Source organism: Mycteria americana, chromosome 3 (assembly GCF_035582795.1).
Source record: "Mycteria americana isolate JAX WOST 10 ecotype Jacksonville Zoo and Gardens chromosome 3, USCA_MyAme_1.0, whole genome shotgun sequence".
Lineage (NCBI taxonomy): Eukaryota > Metazoa > Chordata > Aves > Ciconiiformes > Ciconiidae > Mycteria > Mycteria americana.
The window spans coordinates 42550934-42564452 of NC_134367.1; the positions used below are offsets into that span (position 1 = coordinate 42550934).

The 13519-nt window shown below is 45.7% G+C and overlaps 1 protein-coding gene across 3 annotated transcripts in view; it reads right to left on the reverse strand.

Moving 5' to 3' along the window:
* Nucleotides 1-13519, reverse strand: part of BACH2 (BACH transcriptional regulator 2) — a 190917-nt gene that overhangs the window by 167660 nt on the left and 9738 nt on the right. The window lies entirely within an intron of this gene.

A 13519-nucleotide genomic window follows, 5' to 3' on the forward strand; every position in this document is an offset into this window, starting at 1 on the left:
ATTTCCCTAACACCCTTGAAAAGACAAACACGAATTCTAGGCATTATTAGTGATCACAGCCTACATCTCCTAACTGCAATCGTTCTAGGCTGAACTTCATGTAGTAAACACTGCATTCCACGGACTGACAAGCCAGCTGTCAGATAAACATGCTTGCTTAAATATCAAGTATTAACACCCTATGGCAATCCGAGTCCATGCACAGTGACTCAGTGCAATTACTCCGAGTGTAACAATAAGTAGGCAGTCATGCGGATTTGTAACTTATTGGTCTAAGCATGAAATTAAGCAAGCAAGAAAAATTAATGAAAACTACTCAATTTTAGACCAGACTGGGTACAAAATATGAGTATTATAAACATGACATAATCTCATTTAAAGACACTGTGTAACACATAGGTTTTACAAATATTTACGGACATTAATCTTGTTAAGTTGATTTCCAGAGTTTCATTTAGTAACAGGATTGATTGGCTGGAGAAACACAGGCTCAGACAAAAAAAAAAAAAATAGCTGAAAGCTCTATTTTTGTCAGAATGATAGATTCTTTTCTTAAATAACTTGCTTTGTTATCTTTTGTTCCAAGACTATAAACATTATTAGCAGTTCTCCAACTGGCAAGAGAGGCTGAGATGTTTTGTCTTCACCATTCTGGATTGCTTTGTTTTCTTACATAGTCCAAGAGTCAGGGAAGAGGCAACAACTTCGATTTCCCTTCCCTGTAAGATCACCGTTCTGCCCACAACTGGATCTTGCCCCTGACGCAGTGCGTATACATCTGCTCCATGGGCTCACGCTTGCTCTGGTAAGAGATGGGTTGTGGATCCTGATAAGCAGAACTATTGCAACCTACATGAGTTTACTTATCTGACACAACCAACATTAACATCCAGTTCTCTGTTGTTTATTTGCTTCCCATCATCACTGCCTTCCCACAGCCAAGCCCCCATACGGTTTCATGCGGCCACAGTTATTTCTGTTTGCACCGAGAGGTCATTTTGTATGCTGCTAGCAGAAGGGATACTGCTTTCTTCTGTGACTTCAGGCTGCTTTTAGGAAACACAGATTTCCTGCCCCCTTTCCAACTAAAGGCAAAGGTCAGTGAGTCTAACAATGAAGCACAGTGTTGTAGCTCAATATTTTAGCGCTAGAAAATTTACCCACAAAAGCAAAGAGGACAATTGCTATTAAAATTCCATGCACAGTGCCCAAAACACGTCCTGTCCAAAACATGTGCTTGTAGCCCAAGCAAGGATTTCTGCCCACTAAAACAATGCTATTATGTATAGGTTTTCCCAGAAAGATGGTATGTTACTAAGCAAAGGTCCGGTACATTAAAATTGGTACATCTGTTTTTTTCTAAGAAATGAGAAGTACAATATATGCAATATGAACAAAATAGGGTACATTCCTTGCTGGACTCAACAGCTAATGGTCACGTTCATGCTTTACTTCGAAGTCATGACTTGTCCCAACCTCTCTGCCGTCCCCTTGACCTATCAAAAGCGTTACACTAAAGCGGTGATTTTTTTTACATTAACACTGCTAGTCCAATTATCCTACTCTTTTCACTAATAGGGCTACATCTGATGTACCATCCTACCTCTGTGGTATTCCTCATATTCAGGATCCAAGAGGAAACGTACTGCAACAGCTTAGCCCTAAGTTTTTCAGAGCAGTATAATACTGTCCAGAGCACCAAGACCTCACTACATATTTATGAGCAACCAATTTTTAAACAACGCCCTTCCCAGGCAAAGAAAATAATCACCAAAAAACCACATTGAAAATTGTTTCATTACTTGGGTCAGAGCTTGAAAGTATGGTCTTAGCTGTCCCATACAGAGAATGGCAGTTCAGCATAGTTCTTCTACTCCATTTGGAGGAAGAAGATGGGGTCCTAAATCTCCGCAGGTCGATGCAAGTGCATTTGTGATCTTGCCAATCAATGGCAAGCCCCTTATCTATTTCACTGGATACAGCCTAGTCGTGTGCCAGTGGTAATACACTGCATTTAGTTTTGCTAATTTTCATTTCTATAGAAGCTAAATGTTCCCCACACAGTGGTACTTTTGATTTACACACCTTTTTACAAGACTTCCAAACGTATCACTCGGAGGAAATAACTGGCAATTTTTAATATAGTAACTGTCTGATGGCAGCTTATACTGTACACAAGAAAATGCCTTCTCAGGTAACACTCGTGGTTCACCCCACCATCAGCTTCAGGCAGCACAACTACAGACGCTTCGGGGCAAGGCACAAGAAAACTAACACTGGTCAATCACAGGAAAACCTACCCCATCCTGTCTCTTCTGGTCCCCTCATCCTGCTGGATGCCAAGCTCTTAGGAGGATGCTTATGCCCCAAAGCACCAGGCTGCCAGCGAGAGGCTCACTCCTTTGGGTTACTCACCGGGATGCAGAAAAGGCTCGTGCAAACCTCTGAGGCTTCTTCCAGAAAAATGAAGCTGGGCCACTTTCTCTGCCCCAGACGTTTTAGGCACGCTTCATTCTGCAGCCTCTGTGATGAGCATCCAGCCACTCACGCACGTGACAAAACTCACCGTGTCGGGTGCTCACCACAGCACTTCCCAAACTAGTCAAGCGTGGGGTGGAATAAGGACGTATGCAGAATAGAAATCCAGCTGCTTTTCCTGAATGGCTTCAGTGAAATTAAAACCCTCCATCTAACTCCTTGACTTCCTCCATTTAAGCACAATTAATTAAATGGCACGCATCACTGTAGAAAACAGGTGTGTTGTACCCAGGGGTTAGAGAAAGACAAAAAATATTTACTACGTAGATAGACTGCCTGTGATATGAGGAAAACAGACCGGTATAGACTGAACTTGCTCAGGCAGGAACAGCCAAGAACGAAGAGTTAGGAATGAATGGGGAAACTTTTACGGTTGCCTCTTCAGCTGGGCAAAAGCAAGAAGAAGGGCCTCCGGCAGGTTGATCAGATGACTGCTCTTTTGACTACTCTCCAAGTAAGGAGACAGGCAGGAAAGCAAGCATAAGCCCTACTGCCAGAAAAGCAAAAGCATGCCCTACTCATGCTCCAGTCCCTGCAGAGCTGCCACCTGACCTGCAGCACACCACTATTTTTCAGTAGTACTCCATCTCCCTGCTCTTGCTCTAGAGACACATGGGTTCATGCTCCAGCCCTCTGTCCCCATGCTTCTTGTCCAGCCCCTCCACACCTTGGTCGAAGTTGCAGAGGAAATAACACGGACGGTGGTGTAGCAGTTGTGAAGAACCTAGGACTCCTTCAGGTGGGACCTGCTGTGAGTCCCTTCTCCAGCCCAGGTGAGCCACCACAGAGTGGTGGCACGGGTTCCCACTACCCCTGAACCGCCTGCCAAACTAAGCCTCCGTTCGAGCACGGAGTTCCTCTGCCCAAGGGAAATAATTTCCCCTACACTGATTCACTGATTTGCAGCTGGTTAAATGCTCCCCCCCGCCTCCCTGGCGAGCACGCACACATAGACAAGCACATGGTCTGCAGCTGCACAGAGAAACCCCAGGGGAGGCAGAGCTATTGATGTGCCATATATGGCCTGCCACCAGTTGAGAAAGCTCCCATCTAAAAGGATAAATTGCTTATCTTCAGTATCAGATGTTCTTCGCACTGTCCTAGATGAAGGATCAGTCCCTTGTCTAAGCCAAAACCCTCCCTATCCATAAAAATCACACAGATCCATAAAGGAAAAAAAACCTGCTTGTAACAGACTGTGCTGCTTGGTCTGTACAGCACTTTCTCCCTCCTTGCTGCCTTCCATGTGTAAGTGCCAGGAACCATGTGTTGCTAACCTGGGTTTCTCGTCTTCTGAGGAGGGAGAAAGGCGGCTGAAGAGTGCTTCTTCCGATGGCCTTTGCTTTGGCACGGGCCAGGTCTATGCTGCTGCCACAGCAGCCAGGACCACCGGAGGGCTGTGCACAGGGGCCAGCCTGGGCTGCAACCCGGACTCCCCCTGAGCTGCAGATATTGTGGCTAGACTCCGACGGTACCCAAATTAACCTGTTCTCCGTTAGGCCAGCAATTTCAGTGTAACGCTGCTCTCTGGATCTCGTTTTCAAGGTGAGGGTGATGGCTTTATGTGTTGTAGGAATTGTTTTGTGCCGAAGCAGAGAACAAAAGAAGCGATGGCAGGAATGGGACAGAAACGCTAACCTGCTTGACCGATGGAGTCCAAGGACAGCAAACTGGCCCACATCCTCACAGCCAAGAAGAGACCCACTGGCTGAGGGTGGATTCTTGCATCTCAGGAAACTACTAATGAGAGTGCCAACAAGAGAAAAATGAAATAAAAAGCTAGGTCACTGAGACTACTAAATGCCAAGAGGCACGAGAAACATATGCAGAAAGGCTCATTAATCATAAAATACCCTCATCGCTCCCTCCCGCTCCTTGCATTGGGGATCCAAGATAAACACTGGAGTTTTAATCTCTTCTCAAGAAATTACACCAAATGACATGATTTCTTCATTTCTCCATGTTTGGGTTTCTAGGCAATAAGATTTTAGTACAACTCTATTCCATGCCAGGTACTAGTTTTAAAATGGGAGTCAGACCTCCTTGACATCCGATGGTGGGAGGTCTGAGATACTGCACAACCAAATAAGTCTACTTCTCTGAAGACACTGTGGGATTCCCCCCCAATTATATGAGAAGCGGCTGCTTCTTTTTGTTGGTGGTGCTTGTGTGTTTTTAATGTAAATGCATTTCCCCTTCTCCAGAAAAAGTTCCCAGGGTATCACAGCACCCTGAGAGTAAGCCTCACGTGGCATCTTGCCTGAAGGGAAAACCGAAGTTTTTTCCTACAGAGAACTGAGGAGACTCCACAGCCAGGGTTCTCCCAGAGAAGACCAGCAACACGCTCCCAGGCGAAAACAGAGCCCAGGAGCTCAGGACTGACCTCAGGACTTTCAGTCTTCTTATCTAATAACAACTGTTACGCTAGCACAATACGTGTCTGCAAGTCCGAGATGTAAAAGTAAGGTCCCTACAATTAAATGCTAAAGTAAGCTATGGTGAACAATCCAAAAAGGAGGACTTAACTACATCAGATTTTTGGACGTTTCATAAGGCCTAATGTTAAGGTATGACTGTCATATAAGGACGTAAGAACAGTTTTCTCTCTTACTTTTGCCCTTAATGGACACTCCACGTAGAAGACCATTTTCCCTAGGGAGCAAATGGCATTGCTGCAGACTAAGAAGAGAAAACAACACTGAAGGGTGCAGCCCCACTGCGTGTATCTGCAGCAATGCCAGCTCAACACATTTCCATCTCTCCCTGTCTGCTTGATCCCATTTCTCCTCTACTACAATTCACTGACCCCTTACTTTTTCCACTTTAAATTTCTGTAGCCTTGCTTATGAGCAACACAGTGAAATGGCTGAGTTTGAAACATCTTTTAAAAAAGTTGTCTTCCCCCCCTCCCCGCCCAACCTGAATGTTTCATTAAGATGGGTTTTATTAATAGCTATTCTGGTGCAAGCAGATGCATAGTAAATGGTTGTAGAGAGGAGAGGGTGAAACAGGAGCCCTGAGATGGAAAACTTCTCAGTCCCCTGGAGAAGTCCCCTGTGAACCCACACTTTCAGCTTAAGTTACCAGCTATAGATGACTGCAGAGCCATGAGATTTTGGCTTCGCCCAGCAGGAACACGGCTGCCCTGCCCCTGGCTTTACAGCAGCAGGTACAACGGGGACACATTCCGACACAAGGCACGTTAAGGTGCCACCAGAAGAACGAGGTGTGCGATGCTCTCACCTCTGGCTGCTGCCCATAGTAAGGCACAGACCAGCTTGGTCATCCGAAGAGGTGGAAGTGCCTTTCTTTCCCTGCTGGAAACCTAGGGGAACGATAACCACCTCTCGAAGGGTACCACGGAAGCCTTGCGCGCTCACCGCTGGTGTCTGCACTGTCACGCTTCTGGCTCCTGGTGCCCTGTCCATGCGTATTTCAGACAGGACAAAGGGGATACCCTTATTTTAGTGACTAGTTCAGTTATCGATACAGGCACATTCTCCGTTCATCATAAGCCTCCTTTGTATCAGCCGAGCACAACTGGGAGGGGAGGGAGTAAAGGGAGGAAGATATTCTGCATCTATGTTTCCGTTAATTCAGCAAGAGAAATAGATCAAACGTTCATTTATTCTGCATTCCAGGACACTTCTCCTAGACACTATATATAGTTTCTCAGATACCAGAGTCTCCCTCACCTACATATTCACACTAATCCATATAAAACTATGAGTCATTACACAAAGTTCCATCCAGAAGAGTAAGCCATTCATCCTTCGGGGGAGGAGGAGGAGAAGAGGGGAAATTAAGAGCTGTTTCCAATTTAATTGGCAGACTGTACATTTTTGTTCTGCTTCCCCTGGAAAGTGTGGTGCTAATTTTTCTGCCACAGCTTGCAACCACGGTGAGATCCCAATCTGCTTCATTTATGTCTACCAGGAGGACCTCTAAAAAAAATAAAATAAATTAGAATTGTATTTCCCATGTGCCTCTAGTCAGCATGCAAGTTCTGTGTGCTGAACTAAATGCTTGTGTTGTTCTGGGGACTTGAATGTTTTAAAACTCCCTGCAACCGTTAAGTTCCTTTTTCACCTAATGGATGGTAAAATGGCAGAGTTTAAATGGCACGCTGTAACTCTCACACCAACAGCTCAAGCCTCCGTGTCGTATCTTGAGAGCACGATACCTTCTGAACTCATTTTGAAAAAGGGAGAGAAGTAACATGGATTCACTTACAGTGCTCTGCAGCATACCCTCTCCTTTTGCTTTCATACAATAAAGCACATATATGCCCCACCCTGTCTTTTTACTGTATCTTCTAGTCAAAAACATGGTTTCCTGTATGCAAGCAGCTCTTTTTTTGGGTAGAGTTCATTTTGAAGTGAGGTTGCATAAAAAGCAGCAACTTGGAACAGGTAACTGTTTTAATTTCTACATCACCTACTCCGACATGGGAGTTTTAATTATATGTTCCCCCCTTCCAACGTGATAGAGGACAGGGCTTTGACCGTCTTCTCATTTTTTACTCTTTGTGTAATTTCTGACTTTTTGCTCAGCTGCTTCTTGGCTTTGCACCACCTTCTCTCTCATTTTCTAATCCAACAATTCCAGCCTGGCAGCTGCACACAACAATTATGGCTATTTCAACTCAACCTCCCTCATCTTGTTCCTTTTTGCAAACAGCCCCTAAATCAGGGTGGCCAGTCTTTGCCTCCCAGGCATTTCAGGGGCCATTCCCACAGACTGCATCACCCCAGAGGTGCGAGGGCTCCGCTGGTGCAGGGACCGGCCATCACCTTGCTGGTGTCGAGATGGAGATGGGTGAAGACCACAGGAGCTGCTGAGCCCCCAGGACCACCAGCAAGGCAGCCTCAAGGCAGCACTGAGCAGCAAATCCTCCAGAGAAGGACTGGCACCTTCTACCTGAGCTGCTCCCAGAGCTCCTGCAGCGCTCAAGGAGGGACGCCTGGGAGACCTGATCTACACAAGGATTTTGGCCAGCAGACTGCAGGGTTACAAAGACCGGCCACCTCAAGTCCAAAGCAAATAATACACAAGAACCAACAGCTAGGCAGTCTTTCTGCAGGAGATGAACTTGAGCCAAAGTGCCATGAGACTTTCAGCACCTTTTCCCAAATTAAATCAATTTAATTCTGTATGACTTTGCTAATGATTCACATATCTTGCTACATCTTTGTGGGGCATTAGATTTCCCTGCAGTTACTCCTTTTCAAAACACGTACCAAGCCTTAACACTTCCACAATGGTTGCGTATCAACGTGTTCAAGAGTGTCAAATATACAGTCTAGGACTACAGTTGGGTCCTTTTGTTGCAGTCTCAATTAACGACGAGATACGAGGTGGCACAAACATCAGAAAGACCGCTCTACACTTCTGCTTAATATCCAATAGCTACATTTGACAGCTCAACTCACTTGAGCTCCCCTGGAGCAGAGCATTTGGAGCTCGTGTCAACCACAAGCTGATGCCAGATATTCCAGGTACCTCCTCGGGGAAAACACCCTTTTCTTCAGTAAGGAGTAGGTAAACTCTATCCTGCTCCATGGCAGAACAGGACATGAACTGAAAAAAAAAAAAGGTAATCACTAGGCACTAAAGCTGCACAATCCACTGAGAAAGAAGGGTGTTACATCAATCAGATGTACGTATAAGTATAGGTCCGCTCCCTTCCATTCCCACCTCCTCGCCGAGCCAGCACGTGCAATGTTATCTTCACCATTAGCATGATGTCAGTGTAGCTTGCTAGGCTACAGCGTTTCATCTGAAACATAAGGGAATATGAGCACACATGCAATACACTCAACAAATATCCGAGGCATTAAGCAGCACCTGAACAGTTAAAGAAAATTACAGGCCCTCAAGTAAAGATTTCAATATTACAAGGAAACAAATCTGTACTTGCAAATGTTAATACCAAATTTCTTGGGGTACGGCTGCAGAAGAAAGGCATCTCGTCTAAAGAGAAAGAATCTCCTTGCAAATTCCAGGTATTTAAGCTTTCTTTTTATTTAGTTTTAAGGCTCACCAACAGTTTGTATTAGATATTTAAACCTTAAAGGCTATGAAATTATTTAATCTCAAAAAATGATCTTTGAAAGGCAAAAAATGCATACTCGTAGCTGACGAGTAACAATCAGGGAAAACTTTTTCTATTTTAAAATAAAGTTATGCTTCTTGCCTTCTAAAAGTTGTGGAAACTTCTAAAGGTAGAAAAGGCCATGACGGGGGGGGGGGGAGGGGGGGGGAAGAAAAAACAGAAAAAAAAAAAGAAATGCAACACTAGATAATTTTAAACACTTTGCATACCTAAAAAGGGCATATTAAACCACAACCTTAGTCATAAACCTGCAAGAGCAAATCAGTAAGAGCAAAGACGAAGCACCGCAGGCGCGACCTGCAGCCGCCTGGCTGTCGGCGAGGCAGCGGGTTCGAGCGCACGACAACACGCGCCAGAGGAAGTGGGTGTCGTACCTCGCCCCAAGCATCTCCTCCTCCGCCCCCCACCCTCCTCTGACCACCTGTAGCAGCCTCAGAGGAAGCAGACGCGCTCCCACATACTTTCCAGCTACGCTGCGCCAGCCGCAAAGTACGCACGCAGCCATCGGCACACGTGTGAAAATACATACATGGAGTACCAGCGCCGAGTCTTTCTGCAATGATTAACCTACTTTGCAGGCAGACGGACTTTCTTTCTCTTTAATTTAAAAAGCAAACCAGAAAAGCAAGAGAGAGCCCTCCATCCCATTCGTGCCCTTTCCCTTTCTCCCCCCCACGCACACCTACCCACGCCTACGCAGCGCTGGAAAAAGGCTGTAAGCAGGGCATCACCACTAGTGCGCCCTGGGTATTGGGAACTGTGGTTTTGAGATTAAACATCCAGCAAAGAAATTTCACCCTTTTGAACAGAATTTTCCATAAGCTATTGAACACGGGATAGGAAAATAAAGAGAGAGAAATGTCTAAATTTCCTCTCGTGCTCAGATACGGCAGTATGGTTGAGATCGCTTCTCTGCGGTAAGCTACAATTAGGGCAAAAAGGGCACACACCAAGTGCCTGAGAGAAGGTGCCCGGCTGTGGGACCGTGCTGCTGGGGACACCGGGAGCCGGTGCCCGGGCAGCAGGACCTGGCTCCGGGGCTCTCCTCGCAGGCACAAGAAGGGCACCCTGCCTCCACCGGCTTCAAATACGTTGCTATCGGTATCTTTTCATCAGTTGTCAGCCCTTAAAAAAAATAAAAAAAACACAAAACAAAAAACCAAACAACAAACAAGTATGCAACACCCCCCCACACACACACCGCTCCCCAAAACCCAAGCAGCCACAGAAGTTTTACTCCTGTAAACCCCAAATAAGAAAGCAGCAGAAGGGAACAAGTGGGGCTCGGGGAAGGAAGAGATGGGGGATCTCTGCCATTAGGAGAGCAACTCGCTTTCCGAGGGTCCTCTGGAAACTCTTGGGGCGCTTTGCATATTCTGCAACAACGATTTTCCCTCCTTGAGCCGTTTCAGCCTTGCCAAAACGCCAGGGGAGGGGCCCATGGGTGGGGAAGCAGTTAAAAATAAAAACAAACACTGAAAAGCTATTTGTAAACTGTTTCACCCCGGCGATCATTTCAACTCGTGGTTTCTCTAACCGACTGAGCAGCGCACCTGCAGAGCGAGTCGGGGCGGGAGACACCCCTCTATAAATACCCGGGAGAACCCTCGCCCGGCTGCGCCTCCTCGGGCACCTCTCTGCGCAGGAGGACGGTACCCGTGTGCCCGTCTTCATGGGAAGTCCTAAACTTTAGAGTCAGGAAGCAAACGGAAAGTGGGCGAGGCGGGGGGGGGGGGGAGAATTCCTCAGATAAAAATGCCCTGAATATGATCTCAGCTTTGCAACAGTCAACACTGCCCTTATCTGGGTTTCAACTACTACAAGGTCTCAGGTGCCTGGTCATCTCTCCTTCACCTGCACTCTCTTAACTAGCCAAAGCAAGCAGCTGTGCCAGGCGTTAGACCAAGTACAGCTGTAAATCCTGCAGCCTCCTCTGCCCCATCCAGGTGACCTGAAACCTGAAGTGCCAAACCTGGCGATTAAGCGATCCCCCCAACGCTGCACACCCCTGTTCAAGGCAGCCGCCGGTCTCCTCCGGCCTCAGGTCAGCCCTCGAGATCTGTCGCCCGGCATTGACCGCTCGAGGTCAGGAGCAAAAGGCTTCTGGAAGCAAAGGCATTCCTTGCAGTTTTGGTTTACTCGTAATCCAATGAAACAGGACCAATTCTCACCTCTGGGCAGATTACTTCCTTACAAAAAAAACAAAACAAAACAAAACCCAAACCAACTTCACGCGGTGAATCAGCCATTGCTCGAGTCACACGCATGGAGCACACTGAACCCAACCGATACTTGCACCGCCAACCTCAGCCCTTGCTCTTCTCTCCCTCCACCCCAAACTAGCAAGGAGGCAAGCTTCTTTGTAATGCTCTGAAGGTTTAAATCGGAAACCCAAAAGCAATGCTCGTGGGGGCACAGACACCCTATGTGGGGTGGGGGAGAGTGGAGGGGGTTTGGCAGCCAATGGCTCCGCCGACCGAGCCGCCTCTGTTGGTTCAATGCCTCCTAGGAAGGTGAAAATTTTGATTTTGGAGAACAAGGGAGCAATTTCCTAATATGCTAATCTTACAGAGAGAGTTTCTCAGGCTGTTCTGGTACAGCTTTTGGGTCCCTCCATATGCAATCCAACGTGGTTTAATTTTTTTGTTGGAAATCAAGCAGGGGAGCAGCACTCATACAGGTTGGCTCCTGGATGCCTTTCAACCAAAAGCAGGTGAAAGCTCCGCTCACACTTGAGCCAACTGAGAAGCAGACATATCCAAGAAATTTTCAAATTCCAATCACTCCTGAAAAGTAAAGCTCAACACCTGAAACTAAGACCGAACCAGAAACAAGTAATTTTTGAAATATGATAGTTGCAATCAGTCTAAAGAGGTAAGCGCATTAACTAACACTGCTGATGTTGGAAAATCTGCAGGTAATCAGGATGGGCAAATCTCAAAGGCTGGTGTTCAAATAAGCATCCCCAGCATGGCTGTTTGTCCAAAGCTTAACCAAACTATTCAAACTCACTGGTGTGCAGAGCCAGACTGCAAGGAAAAACCTTTCAGAAGCCATAATTCTTCACACTGGAACAAGGCTACCAGGACATTTTGGGTATTTACACAGACTGGAACTGGATTCTAGGAATGAGGAAATTAATCTTCCCCTACCTTTTCCTCAAGACCATACCATTTTTTTCTTATTCTGACAATAGCAGAGCATGACAGACTTCTGGTTTGACCCCGTTACACCACGGGCTGCCTACAGACCCTACAACTAAAGGCTTTTCCTTCCCATCCACCGGCTTTTGCATTGCCTGTTTACAGAACTGTGGCACCGGGGACACCCTAAAACCACCTGCATCACAGGACAACTACACAGAGAAACGACGACTTCGCTGCAAGAAATGGACTCAAGTTGCAGGGGAGGATGACAGGTGCCTGTGGAAGGAACAAGGAAAGTGTCGGGCCAAGCAAACCACTTTTGGTACCCATGTTTACCACCCCCACCTCACCCTACACCCATGCACACACACCCTCCCCGTAGCACTCAAGTCTCTCCTGCACCTTGAATTCCTTTGCTGCTGAGCGCGGTAGTCAGCCCTTTCATGTTATTTTAGAGCAGACTGTAAAGACTTTGGTCCTATAAAGTTCTCCCGTGACATTACTGACCTTGTTACTCTTTACGCTACTCCAGTTTCCATAAGAAAGAAGAAAATAGTTAAAAAATTCTCAAGTGATTCAAACAAGTACTGTGTTCATCTTCAGAAATGACTGGCATCACCTTGAGATCAAAATATCTACCCGATCGCTACAGGAAGGCTTTACAGCTTCAAGTTCTATATAGATAACACTTCAACAGCACAATCATTTTTTTTTTTTCCCACCAAAAAGAATCATGAAAAGCACCAGAAATATTTGCAGCAGGCAGCTAATACCAATTCCAGCTTTCCTTGCAAGCTATTTTGACTAAATTAGTCTTGATAGCATCACAATTTGTTGAGGTAGGGAACAATACAAATTAACAAAGTCGTGGCAGTCTGGGGAGGGAGGCAAGGGAAATAAGGAGGCAATATTTATCCATTGAAAGTAGGAGTTGTGAAGAAAAACAAGAAGCATTACACTGATTAAGTAATACATGGGTTGGTGTACAACAAAACTTGTGCATTACATTTGTAACCTTGTGTTTTGCTTTAATAACTGGAGCTAGACAAAACAATTGGACTGTAGCTGTACCACACTGCATGCCAGGCCTTACTTGCTTTGATCTTACGGAATGGTAAAAATTTTGCAGAGAAAGTTTGGAGACAATTTGAATGATTCTCACAGCTTTTTAAGCTTGGAATTTAGTGGTTAGTGCATTGAGCATTACTCACTTTCTGAACAAAGTGGAAAGTTAACGCAAATTGGCAGATGACTAACTGTCCAAGAAACAGATTACTGAATGAATCACTGACTCTACTTTTAGTCTAATAATAAGACGAACGAAGAGGAACAAGAAGGGGAAAAAGACAAACAAAATTTCCTTGCCGAGTGCTTATATTTGCACTGCCCATGAACTTCCAGCTATGACAAACTAGGCGACAATTTTATAATTTACCGTGAGTTTTACATCGGGGCTAGCTCACTGACATGCCTCACAATTACTTCACACCATCAATTAATTTGGATTTCAGTAAGAAGAATTCTGCGCCACACTTCCCCTCAGTACACATTTAATAACAGTTACAGGAAGAAATGAAGGGATTGGAAATGAAGTTAAATCACTGAGTAGAGTCAGAAGCATTTGGCAGGTTACAGGTTCAACACACAGAAGTACCTCAGGCACAGCAGATACTTGAAGTTGATCTGAAGCAGAATTTAGGTTTCCCAGCTCAAGAGTGGG